Source organism: Pimephales promelas, chromosome 2, assembly GCF_988280905.1.
Source record: "Pimephales promelas chromosome 2, fPimPro1.hap1.1, whole genome shotgun sequence".
Taxonomy (NCBI): Eukaryota; Metazoa; Chordata; class Actinopteri; order Cypriniformes; family Leuciscidae; genus Pimephales; species Pimephales promelas.
The window spans coordinates 34,573,655-34,593,451 of record NC_142770.1 but is presented as its reverse complement, the minus strand read 5'-3'; the positions used below and the strand labels follow the sequence as shown (position 1 = coordinate 34,593,451).

General features: G+C 39.3%; 1 protein-coding gene and 1 pseudogene across 3 annotated transcripts in view; one reads left to right on the top strand and one right to left on the bottom strand.

Moving 5' to 3' along the window:
- LOC120475522 (ribonuclease inhibitor-like) overlaps positions 1–19,797 on the top strand; it is a 457,326-nt gene that overhangs the window by 100,494 nt on the left and 337,035 nt on the right. The window lies entirely within an intron of this gene.
- Positions 12,447–19,797, bottom strand: part of LOC148997255 (single-pass membrane and coiled-coil domain-containing protein 3 pseudogene) — a 29,065-nt pseudogene continuing 21,714 nt past the window's right edge. The window contains exon 2 of the transcript XR_016147093.1: positions 12,447–13,426. The product of XR_016147093.1 is annotated as a single-pass membrane and coiled-coil domain-containing protein 3 pseudogene (transcript). The remainder of the gene's footprint in view (positions 13,427–19,797) is intronic.

Here is a 19,797-nt window from a genome sequence, read left to right as displayed (position 1 = left end):
TATGCTATATGCAGGGGCGTAGCCAGGACATTATTTCTGGGGGGGCCAACTTGTGCCAGTCTTTTATTTGGGGTGGCACTTGATTGTCAAAAACTACTATTACTAAAACTCACACGCGGCTCGTCAGGCCATAAACAATGGATTGAACTCCCTTATGACACTAATAATGTCTAATTGATAAATGTGCGAGTGCAATGTGTCATCATTATGTGAGGGGTTAGGGACCTTAACATGAGACAGGGATGTTTTTAGTGCAAATGACAGAAAGACACAATATGAATTGTCATATTAGGCGATAATTTATTTAGGTAAACCATTGCATTTTAAGTGCAACATCCAATTTATTTGTGATAATACAACAAGTTACAACGGTTGCACAAATCATAACTAGATCATGTAGTAACACTTTCATTAGTTAGTTCCAATGATCTTCACTTTATAATACGGATCCAAATAATTAGTAATTCCCACAGAAGTATCTAGTAACACTTTCATCTGTGAGCTATTACTTACTAATTCGTTAATACGAGTTTATTTTAGTTAATAGTAGTTACTAGATTGTTAATAAACTTTTTCAGTAGTTCTCTGGGAAGTATTAAAAAAATAGAAGTTATTGATTAGTTAATAGTGAACTACCACTTTCATCTGTGCGCTATTACTTACAAGTTTGTTAATCAGAGTTTCTTGTTAGTTAATAATAGTTACTAGATTGTTAATATTGTGTTACTCATTAGTTCTTGTGTAGTTATTCATTAACGAAGGAACCGTATTCTAAAGTGTTACCCTGAAATGTTCTGTTCGCTTTGTGTCTGCTGTAACAATTACACTCTTAGAAGAAAAGGTTCAATATAGAACCTTAAAAGGTTCTAAAGCGTTATGTATTTGGAACCCTAAAATGCAATGCATGTGAATGATCACAAAATTCAATATATGGTGGTTAAAAAATGTAATTAATCAATCAGACAAAGAGTGGCATTTCACTTTTTATCCTCTAAAAATCTGCATGATTAAAATGTGATATTAAGTTACTACAACAGTTTAATAAACAATAATTTAATAACAACTACAAATGTTGCAGAATAATGTAATATATGAATGAATAATAGCCTTTAAAAAACCTTTGAGCCAAAAGGGTTCTTTCTGGTCAGTTTTGAACCTTTTTTAGCATAAAATGTCCTTCGGAGTTGATTAAAGAACCCTATGCTACATTATAGGGGCCATTTACACCTGGCCACTTCATGCGTTTTCTGTGATCGGATAGCTATCCGATCGTGAAAAGACCGCTGGCCAGCGCTGTGTTCTTTGCTCTGGTGTGCTGGGGCAGCGGTATGAAAGCCAGAGATGGGAACCGACTGGACAAACTGGTCAACCAGGGTGTGTCAGTGCTGGGGAGGAGGGTTGATTCTGTAGGCGAGTTGGTGGAGAGAAGAATGAGGAGAATGATGAAATCCATCCTCAGTAACAGGAGCCACCCACTACATGAAACTGTGGTTGCCCAGCAAAGCAATCGCAGCGACCGTCTCCTCTCTATGCGCTGCAGGACTGAGAGGTTCAGGAGGTCATTTCTTCCGGCCGCCATAAGGCTATACAATGGAACTGCTTGAAGTGCATTATCGATCTACTACTAATGATTGTAGCAGTTTGTTGTGGGACTTTTTTATCGACTCTTTTATTAACTTTTATTAATTGTTATTATTGGTGCTCTCTTTTATGTGTGTATAGTAGTGAGAATGTTTGCTGGTAATCAACACACACTAATGCTGATGGACATTGAATTTCCCCTGGGGGGATTAATAAAGGCATCTACAACAATCTACAAGACCTGGTGTAAATGCCCCCCGAAACGCATTCGAGGCGGATTTGAATCCGATCACTCAAACCACTTCAGAAGGTGGTCTGGGCCGCATTCCAGACGAAACTGGACAAGTAAATGCATCTTGTTCTTGAAACCACATATGTAAATGTTAATACTCCCAAAAATGCGAGAAAAAAAAAGAAAAAAGAAACGTGTGAGAGCGTGTTACAGGCTACATGTCATGCTATTTTAGTCAGATATGACGACGCTACTGCGACGCGCATCATCACCTCAGATGAGCGGCTGAACGCAAGCCAACGCGCCGCAATCTATCGCAAATCAAAGTGAAAGTAAGTCGCAGACGATTAACACTACCATCTTCATTAAAAGTAAAGAAACGAAATGATCTTACCAGTTCTGTTGCCGCTCTCTCTTATCACCGTCTTTGCTGATTTTGAAATTAGCCGATGATCAATAAAATCCAACTCATATCTGTTGCTTTCGGTGACGTGCACTTCATTAAATCTGTATAAAACGCGGGAATTGAAGATCGTATTTTGTAGTATCTTGGAGTAACCACTAGGTGTCATTGTAATATAAGTGTTGTGTTTGATCTGGGAGAGAGACATGTGATATGCTGGCAGCCTGGTGTGTGTATGTAGCAACAAACCAAGTAAAGCATTGACTCAAACTTTATGAATGTAGTTGTCTACTTTCTGCAGTGTAAAGATACTACATTTTTGGCGACGAGGATTGGATTGTGACAACCAGGAAAAAAAAGAAGCCTGTGACGACAACATATGGAGGATTAACCATGGCCACAGGAACTATTGGCTCACTAGCGGCATTTGATGCACAAGCTCAAACATGGGAAGAGTATTCTGAAGTACTGGAGCAATTTTTCGTGGCTAATGGAATTGAAGATGAGGGTAAGCAAAGAGCTATTCTCATAAGTGTTGTGGGACCACAAACTTACAGTGTGATGCAAAATATTCTGAGTCCAACAAAGCCAAGTGAAAAGACTTTTCAGCAACTGGTAACACTGCTAAAAAATCATTTCAACCCTCAGCCAAGTGAGATTGTACAGCGATTTAGATTTGATTCAAGGATGAAGAAGCTGACAGAGACTGTGACAGAATATGTAGCAGAGTTACGTCGTTTGGCACAAGATTGTAATTATGGAGCAACTTTGGATCAAATGCTGCGGGATCGACTTGTTTGTGGCATAGATGGTGATCGGATTCAGAGAAGGCTGCTCTCAGAAGCAAATCTGACGTTTGAGACTGCTTTTAAAATTGCAGTAGCCAATGAAGGGGCAAGTAAAAATGTGCTCGACTTACAAAGTAAATCCAGCGTACAGGCATGTAACAGCGTCATGTATAAAGAGAGGAAACCTGATCGCTGGAAAAAGGGAGAAATTAGTGAACAAAAAGAATTAAGAGAATGTTACAGATGCTGTGGGACAAACCATAAAGCAAATGATTGCAGATTTAAGAAGGACAAATGTTATGTGTGTGAAAAAATAGGTCATATCGCCAGGGCCTGTCGGACCCGCAATAACTGGAAGAAGTGGAAAAGGGGTGCGGCCGCATCGAGCATTCAATGTAAGTGACAATAATGACAGTGATGAATTTGAAGAAACATTCACGTTGGCATGTGTACAAACTGATGCACTGAAGAAAGTAAAACCCCTTACTGTTGAGTTAATTGTTAATGGCCGACTGATAAACTTTGAAATCGATACTGGATATAGTGTCAGTCTTATAAGTGATGGAATGTACAAGGTCATCTGGAAAGACCCTGAAGCTCCCAAACTGAGACTTACAAAAATCAAGTTGAGAACGTATACAGGAGAGCCATTGGGAATAGTGGGTGTGGCTGATGTAGAAGTAAAATACCAGCAGCAAGAAAAGATAATGCCACTTGTTATAGTGAAGGGAACAGGGCCTTGCTTACTAGACCGATCCTGGCTTGAAGAGCTTCAAATGCAATGGAGTGAGATAAAGCTGGTGCAGTCGGAGATGACGTTGCAACAGGTGCTATTCCAGCATGAGGAAGTTTTCAAGGAGGAGCTGGGGACATTAAGGTGTACTACTGCCACTCTTCATGTGCCGACTGATGCCACACCCAGGTTTTTTAGACCTAGATCTGTGCCATTTGCCCTGAAAACAAAGGTGGAGGAGGAGATTAATCGACTGCTGCGGCACAAAATCATCTCACCTGTAAAGTACTCAGAGTGGGCAGCTCCTGTTGTTCCTATCCTGAAACCAGATGGCAGTGTAAGATTATGTGGTGATTACAAACTCACAGTTAACAGAGCCTCAACATTGGAACAGTATCCCATACCAAGGGTGGAGGATCTTTTTGCTCGGTTGGATGGAGGAAAACAGTTCACAAAACTGGATATGAGTCACGCATACCAACAAATCATCATGGATGAAAACTCCAAGAAATACTTTACAGTGAATACACAAAAAGGGTTATTCACATATAATCATTTACCCTTTGGAGTTGCTTCCGCTCCTGCTATCTTTCAGAGAACAATGGAGGGATTGTTGCAAGGTATTCAAGGAGTAGTTGTTTATCTTGATGATATATTGGTGACTGGCGTAAATCAAGAAAGTCACTTGAAGACACTGGATGAAGTGCTGGCGAGATTGAAAGAAGCTGGTTTGCGATTGAAACTGGGAAAATGCATGTTCCTGGCAGATGAGGTGGAATATTTAGGCCACAGAGTAGATGCCCAGGGTTTACATCCGATGGCAATTAAAGTGAAAGCTATAGAAGAAGCACCAGAACCAAGTAATGTTGCAGAACTCAAAGCATATCTGGGCTTGCTCAATTATTATAATAAGTTCCTTCCCAACCTGGCAACGCTGCTAGCTCCTCTACATCTGCTGCTGAGAAAAGAGGTTCAGTGGATGTGGAAAAAGCCACAACAAGAAGCTTTCAAAGACTCTAAATCCCTGCTAAAATCAGCCGAGGTGCTAGTTCATTATTCCTCAGATTCTGAACTGGTTCTGGCTTGTGACGCCTCTCCCTATGGGGTAGGTGCAGTGCTCTCGCAGCGTAGAAAAGGAGAGAGTATGGAGAAACCCCTTGGGTTCATGTCAAGAACACTCACGTCTGCAGAGAAGCGTTATTCACAGTTGGACAAAGAAGGCTTAGCTGTGATTTTTGGCATCCAAAGATTTCATAAGTACTTGTATGGTCGGGCATTTACTATTTGCACTGATCATAAGCCCTTGATCCATTTGTTCAATGAAACAAAGGCAGTTCCTCAAATGGGATCACCCAGAGTGCAAAGGTGGGCTGTAATGTTACAAGCATATCAGTATAATATTGTGTACAAGCCAGGGAAGTACCATCAAAATGCTGATGCTCTAAGTAGACTCCCAGTGCCAGGCGTGGGAGAACCTGATGATACTAATGATCAGGTACTGATGATGGACTTAATGGATGACTCCCCTGTAAGTGCAGCACAAATTCGGAAATGGACGTTTCACGACATAACACTCTCCGTGGTACATGAGTACATATTAAAGGGCTGGCCTGAGAAAGTAGAGCCTCAAGTGTTACCGTACCATCATAGGAGAGATGCTTTGAGTGTCAAAGATGGATGTGTGACTTGGGGAGCGAGAATCATAATTCCCTCACAAGGTCGAGCGGCTATATTAAAGCAATTACATCAGACTCATACTGGTATGTCAAGAATGAAGGGATTGGCCCGATCCTATATGTGGTGGCCTGGTATGGATCAGGATGTAGAGAGGGTGGTCCAGAATTGTGAAGTATGTCAGCGTTTCCGAAAGGCACCTGCTCAAGCTCCTCTGCACCCGTGGGAATGGCCGAGCTCACCCTGGGAAAGACTTCATGTAGATTATGCAGGGCCCTTCTTAGAAAGAATGTTCCTCATTCTGGTAGATTCTCATTCTAAGTGGATGGAAGTTTATCCTGTCACACATGCCACATCCCGAATTACAATTGAGAAACTGAGAATGTGTTTCAGTACCCATGGATTACCCAAAATGTTAGTGTCAGACAACGGGACATGTTTTACCAGTAATGAGTTTGAAATGTTCATGAAAAACAATGGCATTCATCATGTAACGTCAGCTCCTTACCATCCTTCTTCAAACGGCCTAGCTGAGCGAGCTGTTCAAACTTTCAAGGAGGGGATGAAAAAGATGAAAGGTGACACTGTGGAGACAAGAGTTGCAAGATTCTTGTTTAATTATAGAATCACTCCTCATGCAACATCAGGGTTGTCACCTGCTCAAATGCTAATGTCAAGGAAGTTGAGATCCACATTCGACTTACTCATTCCCGATATGAAGTCCAAAATTTAAAAAAAACAGCAGAAACAAAAAGAAAGCCATGACATAAGCTGCAAACTTAGAAGTTTTGAAGTGGGAGATTCAGTGTACGTGAGGAATTATGGTGGTGGAACCAAATGGATTCCTGCAGTAGTGGAATGTTGTACAGGACCTCTTTCATACAAGACTGTGCTAGGGCATGGACTAACTGTGAGAAGACATGTGGACCAAATAAGAAAACGCTGTACAGACGAGATGCTTGAGACTGCACTACCCACTGAAAATGAACAGGATGGTGACACTTCTACATTGTCTAGTGAGGATGTGGCTAATGTACCTGCTGCTGTGACTAATGCATCTGCTGAACAGGAGAGGGCTTCGCTTGAAGGAGGACCGTCGATAGAAGTGACTGTAGTAGAAAAAGAGACTAACCAACCTATACACCTGAGAAGGTCGGCAAGAGAGAGACGTGCTCCTGCTTACTTGAAAGACTATGTTACATAAGTTAAGTCAATAACTAAGATAGTTGTTAAAGAGTTAAAAAAAAAAAATCTAGAATGTGGGTTATATTGTTTCATTTTGTAAGTAATTTATTGTAAGTATTATTGGTGCTTAACTTAAGAAGGAGGGGATGTAGTATCTTGGAGTAACCACTAGGTGTCATTGTAAGTGTTGTGTTTGATCTGGGAGAGAGACATGTGATATGCTGGCGGCCTGGTGTGTGTATGTGGCAACAAACCAAGTAAAGCATTGACTCAACTTTATGAATGTAGTTGTCTACTTTATGCAGTGTAAAGATACTACAGTGTGTGTGTGTTGTTACTGGAGTATAATAAAGTTATGTGATGACACAGGGTCTGATGTTCGTCTGTCGGTCTAAAGATCATGGTGTCAGAATAAAATAAACGTATAGAAAGGCAGAAACAGAGGATGGCACAGTTACAGCCACCGCCGCCATTGATCCTGCAAGGAAATCTCTGGGAAAACTGGAGGAACTGGATCCAGAGGTTGATCTTTTCTCGCTAGCTAGCGGAGTAGCAGAGACGTCTGACACGCTGCAGTGTGCTACATTTCTGCATGCGGCGGGGAAGACGACATACAAGAATACATTTGAGTTCTCAGAAGAGGAGAAAAATAACATACAAGAACTAAAACACAAGTTTAAAAATGAAAACGCCTTGAAAACACCTACCGTACATCAGACAGCTACTAAAGTGTTGATCAGTTTATGCTGACACTTGTAATTGAATAAATGTTAAGAAATTATCACAAATTACTGTTGAATTGAAAAGATGCACATTTTAAAACATTAACATGTTTAATATGGTCTTTATTTATCAAATGCCATCAAGCAGGGCTAGATGATCACTTTTTCAGTCACTGCCATTAAAGCGCACAAACTGACGCAAGATGATTGTTGGGGCTGTGTGAATACCATAGCATTTTCCAATTGCCCATAACATGATATTTTACAGGAGTCATTATTTTGAAATCATACAGTGTGTACCGGCATTAGATATGTGACCTTTGCTTCTTATCTGACCTGATTCAGCCTTCATCAGCACACACACACACACACACACACAGAACGAGGATGATATTAGTTTATTCTCTATATTAGAAATGATACAGCTGCATCTATTGTAAGCATATTTCACCTCGTTAGGAAGCACATGGAAAAATGTTGCGCAAGGAAAGATCAGAGTGTATGAAAAAAAAGCTGTCAAAATACCCGTAAATATGAACAGAAACACACACTAAAAATCAACAAGTGTTTATGGTGTGCAATCCTTTGTATAGTGTCTAACATTTGGTCAGAAAATCTATTTTTGTAACTTTTAAGGCCCTTTCACACTGGACGCATAACGAAAAAGTGTAACGGAAAAGCTAATAGTTCGCATGCAAAGTTTGCGTCAAAACCATTTACATCAGCCTCTCACCTTAAGACAACACCAACAGGCCTCAACCATCCAATAGAGCATAAAGTGAGGGGTCAAAGGCTAGTGCTAGTAACAGCCTCCCTCCCGACGTGGGAAGACCATTGCGATGGCACGTAAAGTGTCACCCTGGTGAACATGGAACGTCCATGGGGCGAACGAGATGATCAACACACCTGGAGGAACCACCTGCCAACTGATGGTTTAAGTTTAACAGGAGAATCTGTTTCTGTGATGATTTTGATGATTTTGGTTGAATCAAACTAAGTATTGATTTGATTGGTGCAAATATAGGAAATCTATTGATTGATGTGTCTGTACTAGAGATATTAGAGTTCATTTTGAACAACTAATTTGGTTACAGGAAAGGATAAAATTATAAGACTTATCTGGTAAGATTTGTTAAACGGCATTCATAAGGGCTTACTAAATTGAATTAGAAGTCTTGTTTTAACATTGCAGACTATAGTGACAACATAACTGGTGGATTGAACACATGAGACAGGTGGTAAAGGAGCCTGAACATGCTAATGGGGCATGGGTTGGGTGGTTCATGTCTATGTGGGGAGGATGGGTGTACTGGATAATCCAGACGGTACTGCCAATTGTAGCGATAGGACTGCTGCATTTTGGTGTATTTTAATATCATATTGGAACAATTATGGGGTTTTGTTGGTTGTTTTTCTTGCTAATCTATAACCTATTTCTTATATATTTGGAGTGACTGAGGGTCTGATTTTTATCAGGAGTGCAATAACAGTGATTATTCATTTAGCCCGGCTTCAAATAAAATGCTTTACTTGCTTGCTAGACAATTAATGGAGCTTTACTCCGCAAAAACAGCCTTAAGCTTTCTTCTTTCACAAATACTATTTTTTCAACAGATGTTTAAGCAGAGTGATCATTTATGCGAAAATCAATTGAAGGGTATAAATGTGATGTTGGGCTAAAAAAAAATTGTCTTTGTTTATTATTATGATTATGGGTAAGCTAATGATAAACAGGGGGGAATTGTTGTGGGGAATTGTAATCTCACATGTATTAATTGTTCTCCCTTATCAAGAGTGGAGCTAGGCACCAGAGGACCGGCCGGGTCAGGGGTCATCTTAGACTGGGCGGGGTTGAGGGGGTTAGTAAATCTAACCTGGCATCATGGATCCTATTATAACTTTGTGGAAATTTACAGAGAAGGCTCGGCTTGCAGTAAATAACCTTGGGGAGGGCTATTTAGTCTTCACCCCGGCCTGTGTTCTGGGCGTCACTCTCTTCACAGTGTACCAATCTGTGTTAGTGACTGGGCCTATTCTTGCAAGAATAAACTTCTCTTTTCTTTTATTAATTTGACTCTGAAGCAGGGGCGTAATTTGCGGGTGGGACGGGTGGGACATGTCCCCACCACTTTTTGCCAGGGTCGATATTGTCCCCACCACTTTTTAAAAGATCTCGCGGCACGGATAGCTAACAGTAGAAATAAATAAAACATCTCCAACTGACAGACCATTAATTTAGTTTGTTTGTAAAATAAAAGAAGCGATATATCCCTGAAATAGCCTACGTTGTTTTTTAAATCAAGTGATCAAAGTGCTCTTTGCCGCCTGCGATCGGTAGCGCGGTTACAGTGTATCTCGTGGCTCACACACAGTCTTCACATCTTCACATGCGCGCTTCAATCCGTTTCGGAGACTATTTGTTCGTTCCGGTGCAGAGCATGTGAGCGGAGTGGAGCGCGAGCGGGCGGATCTTGGACAGAGCGCAAAGGGGCATTTTTTAAAAGGACTGAGCGTCGCCCTATTTCCCGCTCCAATTTCGCTCCGCTCACACCACGAGTCTGACCCCATTTCATTTCCCCGCCTGGCTAAAGAAGCTCGCATTGTGTTCAGCATCCCAAGCGAGTCTGCAAGGGCAGAGAGGGTTTTCTCCGCAACCACCGCATGAGTCTGAAGCCTCAGACATTGTCCAAACTTGTGTTCTTGAAGGTGAACTCAAAAGAACTGTAGAAAAGGAAAGCAATTCATTTTCTTTCTTTCTTTCTTTTTTTTAAGTTTAATTTATATATAATTAGGCCCATTGATTCGTTTAATTTTACAGCATTTTTTTGTACAATTGATATAAGCATAATTTTATTTTATTTGTGAGCGCTGTGCAAACGTTTAGTTATCAAAATGTTGGCCTAATAGTTAATTTACTTTTTAAATTTACTTTTAAAATGTTTATGTAGGCCTTTTTTTTTTTTTTTTTTTACATTTTTGTTCATACACTTATTTTTTATCTTTATTTATAATATTAGGCCCATTTATTCGTTTAATTGTACAGCAGTTTGTGTGTACAATGGATAGGCTATAAGCCAATTTAAATTTTAATCGTGTGTGTTCTGCAAAAAATCAGTTATCAAAATTATGGCTTAATAGTTAATTTACTTTTAAAACTTTTATGTATATTTTTGTTTATATAATTTTTATTCATATTATTAGGTCAATTTATTCGTTTAATTTTACAGGACTTTCTGTATAGGCTATTCCACTGGACATGTTTTAAAATCGGATTTATGTTTTTATTCATGTGTCACGTGATTCATTTATTTATACACATGTCCCACCCACTTTTTAAAACAAAGTTACGCCACTGCTCTGAAGTGTCCCTTACGCAGCGATGTCTGTTTATTGAATTTTTGCCTTAACAGGCTGAAACCGTAACTCTGACATAATACACCTGAAAGTGAAAACTACATAGGGATGAGCACGTACGACGGCCTTACGTAAACATATTACCAGAATGATTGACACTTAGGTGGACCAATAGTATAGACTACCCGGAAAAAGAAAATCCTCCGCTATACCTTTAATATACTACTTTGAATACTGAATAAAACAACTTTATAATAATCTATTAAAGAAATACACCTAAATGCACTTGAAGTGGTTCCATTTTAGCAGAATTTAATATATTAAAATATAGAGCAAATAGCTTAAATTTTATCTTAAGCATATCTTGAAATACACTTAATATAGCCTACTTGAAGTTCAAAACAATACATTTAATATGCACTTTGTATGGTACAATTTGAATTTCCTTTTCACCTGGGTTGCCTTATTTTGGCGTTATAACTACTAGTACTAAAGTAGTAACTGGAGTAGTTTTTCTTACCACCACTGGATAACACCTACCTGACCTAAAACATCTGGGAATTTATTTTGTTCCCTCATACCCTCAGCCATATCAAATAATGTTTTTGCATATATAATTTTTAAAGAAGTTTTCATGTTCTAGCTACATGTGATGTAAGACCAAATTTTGAGTTGCATTTTTTTTTAATTCTTAGAGAGAGAACTGAAGAAACAGTGCATGTATTTTCATTTCTGATCCTTATTTATTCTATTATATGTATCTGAACAACTTGATCTTTCTAACTTAATCATTTAACAATCTAATGGAGGAATCCAACAATCCAATTTTGTGTTTCACAAACTTCATAATTGATTAAACTCTTGAAGGACTCTAAATTCATGATCATATGTGCTCTACATATTTTCAGATATGATGGTGACATAGGCTTCCACTTCACTCAGAATGTCATTGTAGGAGTCACAGAGCGGCTGCAGAACAGACAGGGCATCTTCCACTAACTCCAGGGCTTCATCCAGGCTCTTCTGCTGCTTCCCTGGTCCACACAGAAGCTTAGTGATTCTTGCTCTGTGCTGCACTAGATCCCCGAGGGCAAGAGACTGAACGGGCTGGGATTCATGCAGTTCCGCTGGAGGCATTACACTCCCCAGATCACTGTGTGCCAGTTGAACAGTGACCAGAGGGCCGAAAACATTCCCCAAGAGTCCCAGGGTGTCCTGATGCAGATTCTTTATCATGGCAGCCTTCTCTTTCAGGGACACTCCAGAGAAGGCAATCTGCTGATAAAGAGCAGGTTCAAGGCTCTTACGGACATGCTTGTCCTCCCTCTGAGAAAGCTCAATGATCATATGCATGGCATCTCTCACCCTGGCAAAGTTCTCCTCAATACTCACACGTTCATCTGCAGAGATTTCAGGGGAAGGGCTTTGATTCAGGTGAGTATCAAGGATCTCCAACAGTCTGTTGGTGATGTTGAAGTATCTGTGCACATAGTGGTGGAGGGTCTGGGTACGCCTGATCAGGTCTTCTTTCTTCAGTTTGTCTTTCTTGCCAATGATCGGAAGAGACATCATTTTGGGGTTTTCAGGTTGTCAAGAGGGGGACACTTGTATAAAATAAGAAAGAAAAATCTTTAATTTCCATGTCCATCTTTTCAAAAGCAATTTTTTTTAGAAGTGTTAAACATTTGCATTGAATGCAAGTTGAATTTGTATTTAAAAATAAAAATAAATCAGGGGTCATTGTTAAATGTTGTTAAACAATTTATTTCAGTGAATTGAGAACGATTATAGCAGAAGGATGCAGAGGTACATCATTTACAACTAAACAAATTTAATACATAAACAATCATGAAAGCATAAGTAAATACACTTAGTACTTTTGAAAAAAGTATATAGATTCACATGTGAAATGGTAAAAAGAAAACTTACTTCTATGTTATGGTATACTTATGGTGCACATAACTCGAAAACACCTATTTTAACCATGTAAGACAGTATTTATTTTCCACATTGAATCACTGTTATACTTGTTATTGTTTCAGATAACTCATAAGAACATGGAAGTTACTTTCTTATTCTTTCCTCATCTCAAGTTTCATCCTAACATAGGTTATGCTATCCTGATATTTTTCAGATGCTGGCCTGAATTTGTGCAAAGCGTTTTCATAATCTTCCAGAGCTCTCTCAAGTTTACCACGCTCAATACTTCCTAGAATGGCCTCAACAATCATACCAAATCCAACTGCCAGTGCAAATACAACACCGCCGAAAGTCGCTACTGCAAACTGACTAATCTCCAAAGTTATTTCTGTCAGAATTGTGCCATTCCTAATTAGCCAACCAACTAGCCATATGGCTGAACTGCAAACAGCACCAGCACACACAAAAGTACCAGTTATAACACGCGAGACTTGATGATGGTCATCGGCAGACAGAGACAAGGCCAGCAGTTTCTCATACAGCTTCGGCTCCAGCTTCTCCTTCAGGTGTTGGTCAATCTTCTCCACTTCTGCCTGGATCTCATGTATGCGTCCAATGATCACGTCACAGTTCTCCTTCACAGTAGCTTTCTCGTCCAGGGCAATCGGACTGAAGGACAAATGCAAGTGCTCATTAAGAGTCTCTATGAGTTGGTTGGTGGCACGGAAGTTGCCTTTCATCAGATCTAAAAGCTCTTGATGCTTGCGGATAAGCCTCTCCCTTCTTTCAGGGTTTCCAGGGTAAAAGATGTCACTCCACATTGCTCTTCGGGGTCTTAAAATAAAGAGAGAACCATCATTTAGGAATTTCACAGGCACCGACGCTAATGATTGTGATAAAAATTAATAAGACTCAATATGTACTGTAAGAGCTAATTTTCTATGAAAGAACCATTAGGTTAGTGCAGACACGGTTTTACAACAACAAATATAGGAAGCCGTTCTGTTTTTGTCATTTTTTACAGATAGGGTGCAAATGTACAAGCAGTAGCATTGCTCGGAGAAACAACTCACATTTAAGGACACGCTGTTGAAGCATTTCAGTCAGTAATCTCTGCTTTTATTCTTGTACATCCCAGGTAGAAGGTGACGTTCCCGCGACCATAGGTAACATTTCCTAAAAGTTCTCTAAAGGTGACGAACATTCCAAACCTTTACAGAACATTAGGGGCGTTCCTGAAATGTCCTCTTTTGGTAGTGAAAGTGCTGCAGTTCAACGTTCCTTAAATGACTTTAGGGGGACGTTCTGTAATCTGTAACAACGTTTCAAAGAGGACGTAATCAAAACGTTCTCATATGGGTCTAAGTTGGTCCTATTATAACGTCCCTTATAGACCATTTTACAAGATGTAAACAACACTGGTCCAGAAGCACTTCCTGTTTCAGTTTTAACTGTTTTCTTTATTTCACATGTAAAGAAAACATCTTAAAGATGTTTGTTTAACTTTTTGATTCAGTTTTAAATGTTCTGTTGGTTGTATTTTATCCCAGCTTTTATGTAGTGTTAAAAAAAACTGAAACAGGAAGTGCTTCTGGACCAGTGTTGTTTACATCTTGTGAAATGGTCTATAGGACTTTAGGGGGATGTTCTGTAATGGTAATTTTATGGTCACACAACAACGTTACAAAGAGGATGTAATCAAAACGTTCTCATATGTGTCTAAGTTGGTCATACAATGACGTTCTTTATGTGACTTTAGAAGAACGTTCCATATTGGTTATTTTATGGTCACATAGCAACATTACAAAGGGGACATAATAAGGATGTTCCCATGTGGTTGTCTGTTGACCATATGAGAATGTTTTGTGACTAACTTAATGAGAACATTCTAATATGGGTCTAAGTTGTTCATAAAAATAACCTCCCTTATAGGACTTTAGGGGGACGTTCCATATTGATTATTTTATGGTCACATAGCAACATTACAAAGAGGACATAATCAGAGCATTCCCATATGGTTCTAAGTTGGTCATATTATAACGTTCCTTATCCGGCTTTAGGGGGACGTTCCATAATGGTAATCTTATGGTCACATCACAACGTTTCAAAGACATAATCAAAACGTTCTCATATGGGTCTAAGTTGGTCATACTATAACATTCCTTATAGGACTTTAGGGGGACGTTCTGTAATGGTAATCTTGTGGTCACGTTATAACATTACAAAGAGGACATAATCAAAACGTTCTCATATGGTTCTAAGTTGGTCCTATTATAACGTTTGTTATAGGACTTTAGGGGGACGTTCTGTAATGGTAATCTTATGGTCACATCACAACGTTACAAAGAGGATATAATCAAAACATTCTCGTATGGGTCTAAGTCGGTCATATTATAACGTTCCTTATAGGACTTTAGGGGGACGTTCCGTAATGGTAATCTTATGGTCACATAACAACGTTACAAAGAGGACATAATCAAAACGTTCTCATATGGGTCTAAGTTGGTCCTATTATAACGTTCCTTATATGACTTTAGGGGGACGTTCTGTAATGGTAATCTTATGGTCACATCACAACGTTTCAAAGAGGATATAATCAAAACATTCTCGTATGGGTCTAAGTCGGTCATATTATAACGTTCCTTATAGGACTTTAGGGGGACGTTCCGTAATGGTAATCTTATGGTCACATCACAACGTTACAAAGAGGATGGAATCAAAACGTTCTCATATGGGTCTAAGTTGGTCATATTATAACGTTCCTTATATAACTTTAGGGGGACGTTCCGTAATGGTAATCTTATGGTCACATCACAACGTTTCAAAGACATAATCAAAACGTTCTCATATGGGTCTAAGTTGGTCATACTATAACATTCCTTATAGGACTTTAGGGGGACGTTCTGTAATGGTAATCTTGTGGTCACGTTATAACATTACAAAGAGGACATAATCAAAACGTTCTCATATGGTTCTAAGTTGGTCCTATTATAACGTTTGTTATAGGACTTTAGGGGGACGTTCTGTAATGGTAATCTTATGGTCACATAACAACGTTACAAAGAGGATATAATCAAAACGTTCTCATATGGTTCTAAGTTGGTCCTATTATAACGTTCCTTATATGACTTTAGGGGGACGTTCTGTAATGGTAATCTTATGGTCACATCACAACGTTTCAAAGAGGATATAATCAAAACATTCTCGTATGGGTCTAAGTCGGTCATATTATAACGTTCCTTATAGGACTTTAGGGGGACGTTCTGTAATGGTAATCTTATGGTCACATCACAACGTTACAAAGAGGATGGAATCAAAACGTTCTCATATGGGTCTAAGTTGGTCCTATTATAACGTCCCTTATAGACCATTTTACAAGATGTAAACAACACTGGTCCAGAAGCACTTCCTGTTTCAGTTTTAACTGTTTTCTTTATTTCACATGTAAAGAAAACATCTTAAAGATGTTTGTTTAACTTTTTGATTCAGTTTTAAATGTTCTGTTGGTTGTATTTTATCCCAGCTTTTATGTAGTGTTAAAAAAAACTGAAACAGGAAGTGCTTCTGGACCAGTGTTGTTTACATCTTGTGAAATGGTCTATAGGACTTTAGGGGGATGTTCTGTAATGGTAATTTTATGGTCACACAACAACGTTACAAAGAGGATGTAATCAAAACGTTCTCATATGTGTCTAAGTTGGTCATACAATGACGTTCTTTATGTGACTTTAGAAGAACGTTCCATATTGGTTATTTTATGGTCACATAGCAACATTACAAAGGGGACATAATAAGGATGTTCCCATGTGGTTGTCTGTTGACCATATGAGAATGTTTTGTGACTAACTTAATGAGAACATTCTAATATGGGTCTAAGTTGTTCATAAAAATAACCTCCCTTATAGGACTTTAGGGGGACGTTCCATATTGGTTATTTTATGGTCACATAGCAACATTACAAAGAGGACATAATCAGAGCATTCCCATATGGTTCTAAGTTGGTCATATTATAACGTTCCTTATCCGGCTTTAGGGGGACGTCCATAATGGTAATCTTATGGTCACATCACAACGTTTCAAAGACATAATCAAAACGTTCTCATATGGGTCTAAGTTGGTCATACTATAACATTCCTTATAGGACTTTAGGGGGACGTTCTGTAATGGTAATCTTATGGTCACATCACAACGTTACAAAGAGGATATAATCAAAACATTCTCGTATGGGTCTAAGTCGGTCATATTATAACGTTCCTTATAGGACTTTAGGGGGACGTTCCGTAATGGTAATCTTATGGTCACATAACAACGTTACAAAGAGGACATAATCAAAACGTTCTCATATGGGTCTAAGTTGGTCCTATTATAACGTTCCTTATATGACTTTAGGGGGACGTTCTGTAATGGTAATCTTATGGTCACATCACAACGTTTCAAAGAGGACATAATCAAAACGTTCTCATATGGGTCTAAGTTGGTCCTATTATAACGTTCCTTATATGACTTTAGGGGGACGTTCTGTAATGGTAATCTTATGGTCACATCACAACGTTTCAAAGAGGACATAATCAAAACGTTCTCATATGGGTCTAAGTTGGTCCTATTATAACGTTCCTTATATGACTTTAGGGGGACGTTCTGTAATGGTAATCTTATGGTCACATAACAACGTTTCAAAGAGGATATAATCAAAACATTCTCGTATGGGTCTAAGTCGGTCATATTATAACGTTCCTTATAGGACTTTAGGGGGACGTTCCGTAATGGTAATCTTATGGTCACATAACAACGTTACAAAGAGGATATAATCAAAACATTCTCGTATGGGTCTAAGTCGGTCATATTATAACGTTCCTTATAGGACTTTAGGGGGACGTTCCGTAATGGTAATCTTATGGTCACATCACAACGTTACAAAGAGGATGGAATCAAAACGTTCTCATATGGGTCTAAGTTGGTCATATTATAACGTTCCTTATAGGACTTTAGGGGGACGTTCCGTAATGGTAATCTTATGGTCACATCACAACGTTACAAAGAGGATGGAATCAAAACGTTCTCATATGGGTCTAAGTTGGTCATATTATAACGTTCCTTATATAACTTTAGGGGGACATTCCGTAATGGCAATCTTATGGTCACTTATACCATGGTATGGGTGAATACTCGATTCTGATTGGCTGCAGGGTGTCCGTTAAAAAGTGTTAGAGGACACCTAGTAAAGTAGTTCTGGTGAAACTGCCTGTTTACCATTCGAAATTAATAAATAACTGCGCTGCCTACAACAGCTGTGAGTAACCATAGCAACAGGCAGTCACATGCTCTATCAAAACAAACATCTAACTTTAGATATTATTGCCTAATACAACAATGAGCGACTTCATGCTATTTCTTTTAACATTTATGGAGAATATGGCAACTTTGACGACTGGTATGCTGCTGGAGAAAGAAAAATATGTAAATAAAACGGAGAAACGACCCAAAGAGATAACACCGAGAAAATTGAATCAAATAGAAGACAAAAAAGATGAGATCAACACGAAAAAAAAAAATACAAAATGGGCAGTAAATACACTCAGAGACTTTATTGTTCAGAAAGAAATGGACTCCATCTTTAAAAATTACACCGCTCCTGCTCTGCTCCATTGAACTCTATTGGTAACGACGTAACTTGCGACCATAGTTGGCTAACGATGCTTTCGGGAAACGCACCCCTGAATGAGACCCTGCGGGAGTTTTACGCAGCTGTCCAGACAGCCAAGGCAGGAGAAGGCTGAACGTTACAGCGTTTCAAGCCTAAGAAGCCTGAGGCAAATGACCCTCTCTTTGATCTGATTCATTTATTGCCCTCTAGCATAACGTTAAAATCAAAAAAACGGTCGTGATGCAAACAATGGTAGGGGAAACACTGTTTGTTTCAGAGTGTGGTTGGCTAAGACTTGGCTGAGACTTGACTTGAGGACTGCAGCTACCAACACCTTGTGTTTCTCAAGAAAGAATCTTGCTGAAGATACAACCAAGTCTTGCTACACTTTAGAAGAAACAGTTCACAACACTAGGTGTATATGAAGCTAACGTAAGCGCTACCCAGCTAGAAATTTTACGTTCCCAGAACGTTCTGAGAACGTCCCCGCTGGTGTCAAGGACGTTGCCTGGTAACGTTCCCACAAGGTTCCCAGACAGTCACGATGTGGAGTTCTTTGAAGGGTTTGGGGATGTTATTTGGAGGACCTTCAGGGAACATTCAGGATGTTCTGGGAACGTTTAGGGGACAATATTTAATTCAGAAATCCAATGTATCCAAATCATTCTGAGAATGTCCCACTGGTGTCAGGAACGTCACTTGGCAATGTTCCCACAACGTTCCCAGACAATCACGATGTGGAGTTCTTTAAAGGGTTTAGGGACGTTATTTGGAGGACCTTCAGGGACCATTCAGGATGTTCTGTGAACGTGTAGAGGAAAAAATTTCATTCAGAAATCCAATGTTTCCAAAACATTCTGAGAACATCCTGCTGGTGTCTTTTTTTTTTAACTGCAGCATTTGCAGTTCAAATTCAAATTTTGGTGTTCAACTTTGCGTTTTAAAAATACAACAACCGTTAATTTTCAGTTTTTCAATTAACGTAGACTCACTGTATTCCAGACATCACGGTATTCCGGACACTTGACCTTTTTTCGCAAATTTTATAAATAAGCACTTTCAGGTCACGGCATATATACATATCCGTGTCATCTTTGCCTCCTCCTCTTTCGATTCCGACCAACCATATGCTTCCAGAGCCAATCGTTTCATAGAAATCAACGCGAGTTTCTAACGTCAAGCCCGTAGGCAGGGGGGGTTCGGGTGGTTCGAACGAACCCCCCTCACTGCCAAAGGTCCAGAATTTAAGTCATTTTTTTATGTGATTATTGTCATCATTGTTTTAATCAATGCTTGTGACAAATATTCTGGGTGGCTGTTTCAAATTAATATGATTATTGTAGCTGGACGCATATGTGTGTGTGTGCCGCACATGCAGTTCAGAGAGAGTTCTCGAGTCGACTCTCTTCTCTTTTCAAAGCAACGGTGAACAAGCATCACCTCTGAATGATAGGCCTGGGGGCGATTCCAAAAAGAATCGATTCCGAGGCGTTGGGAATTGAGAGTCAATTCCAAAGGTTCAAAATACAAAGGTTGGAATCAATTCCATTAAGGGGAATGA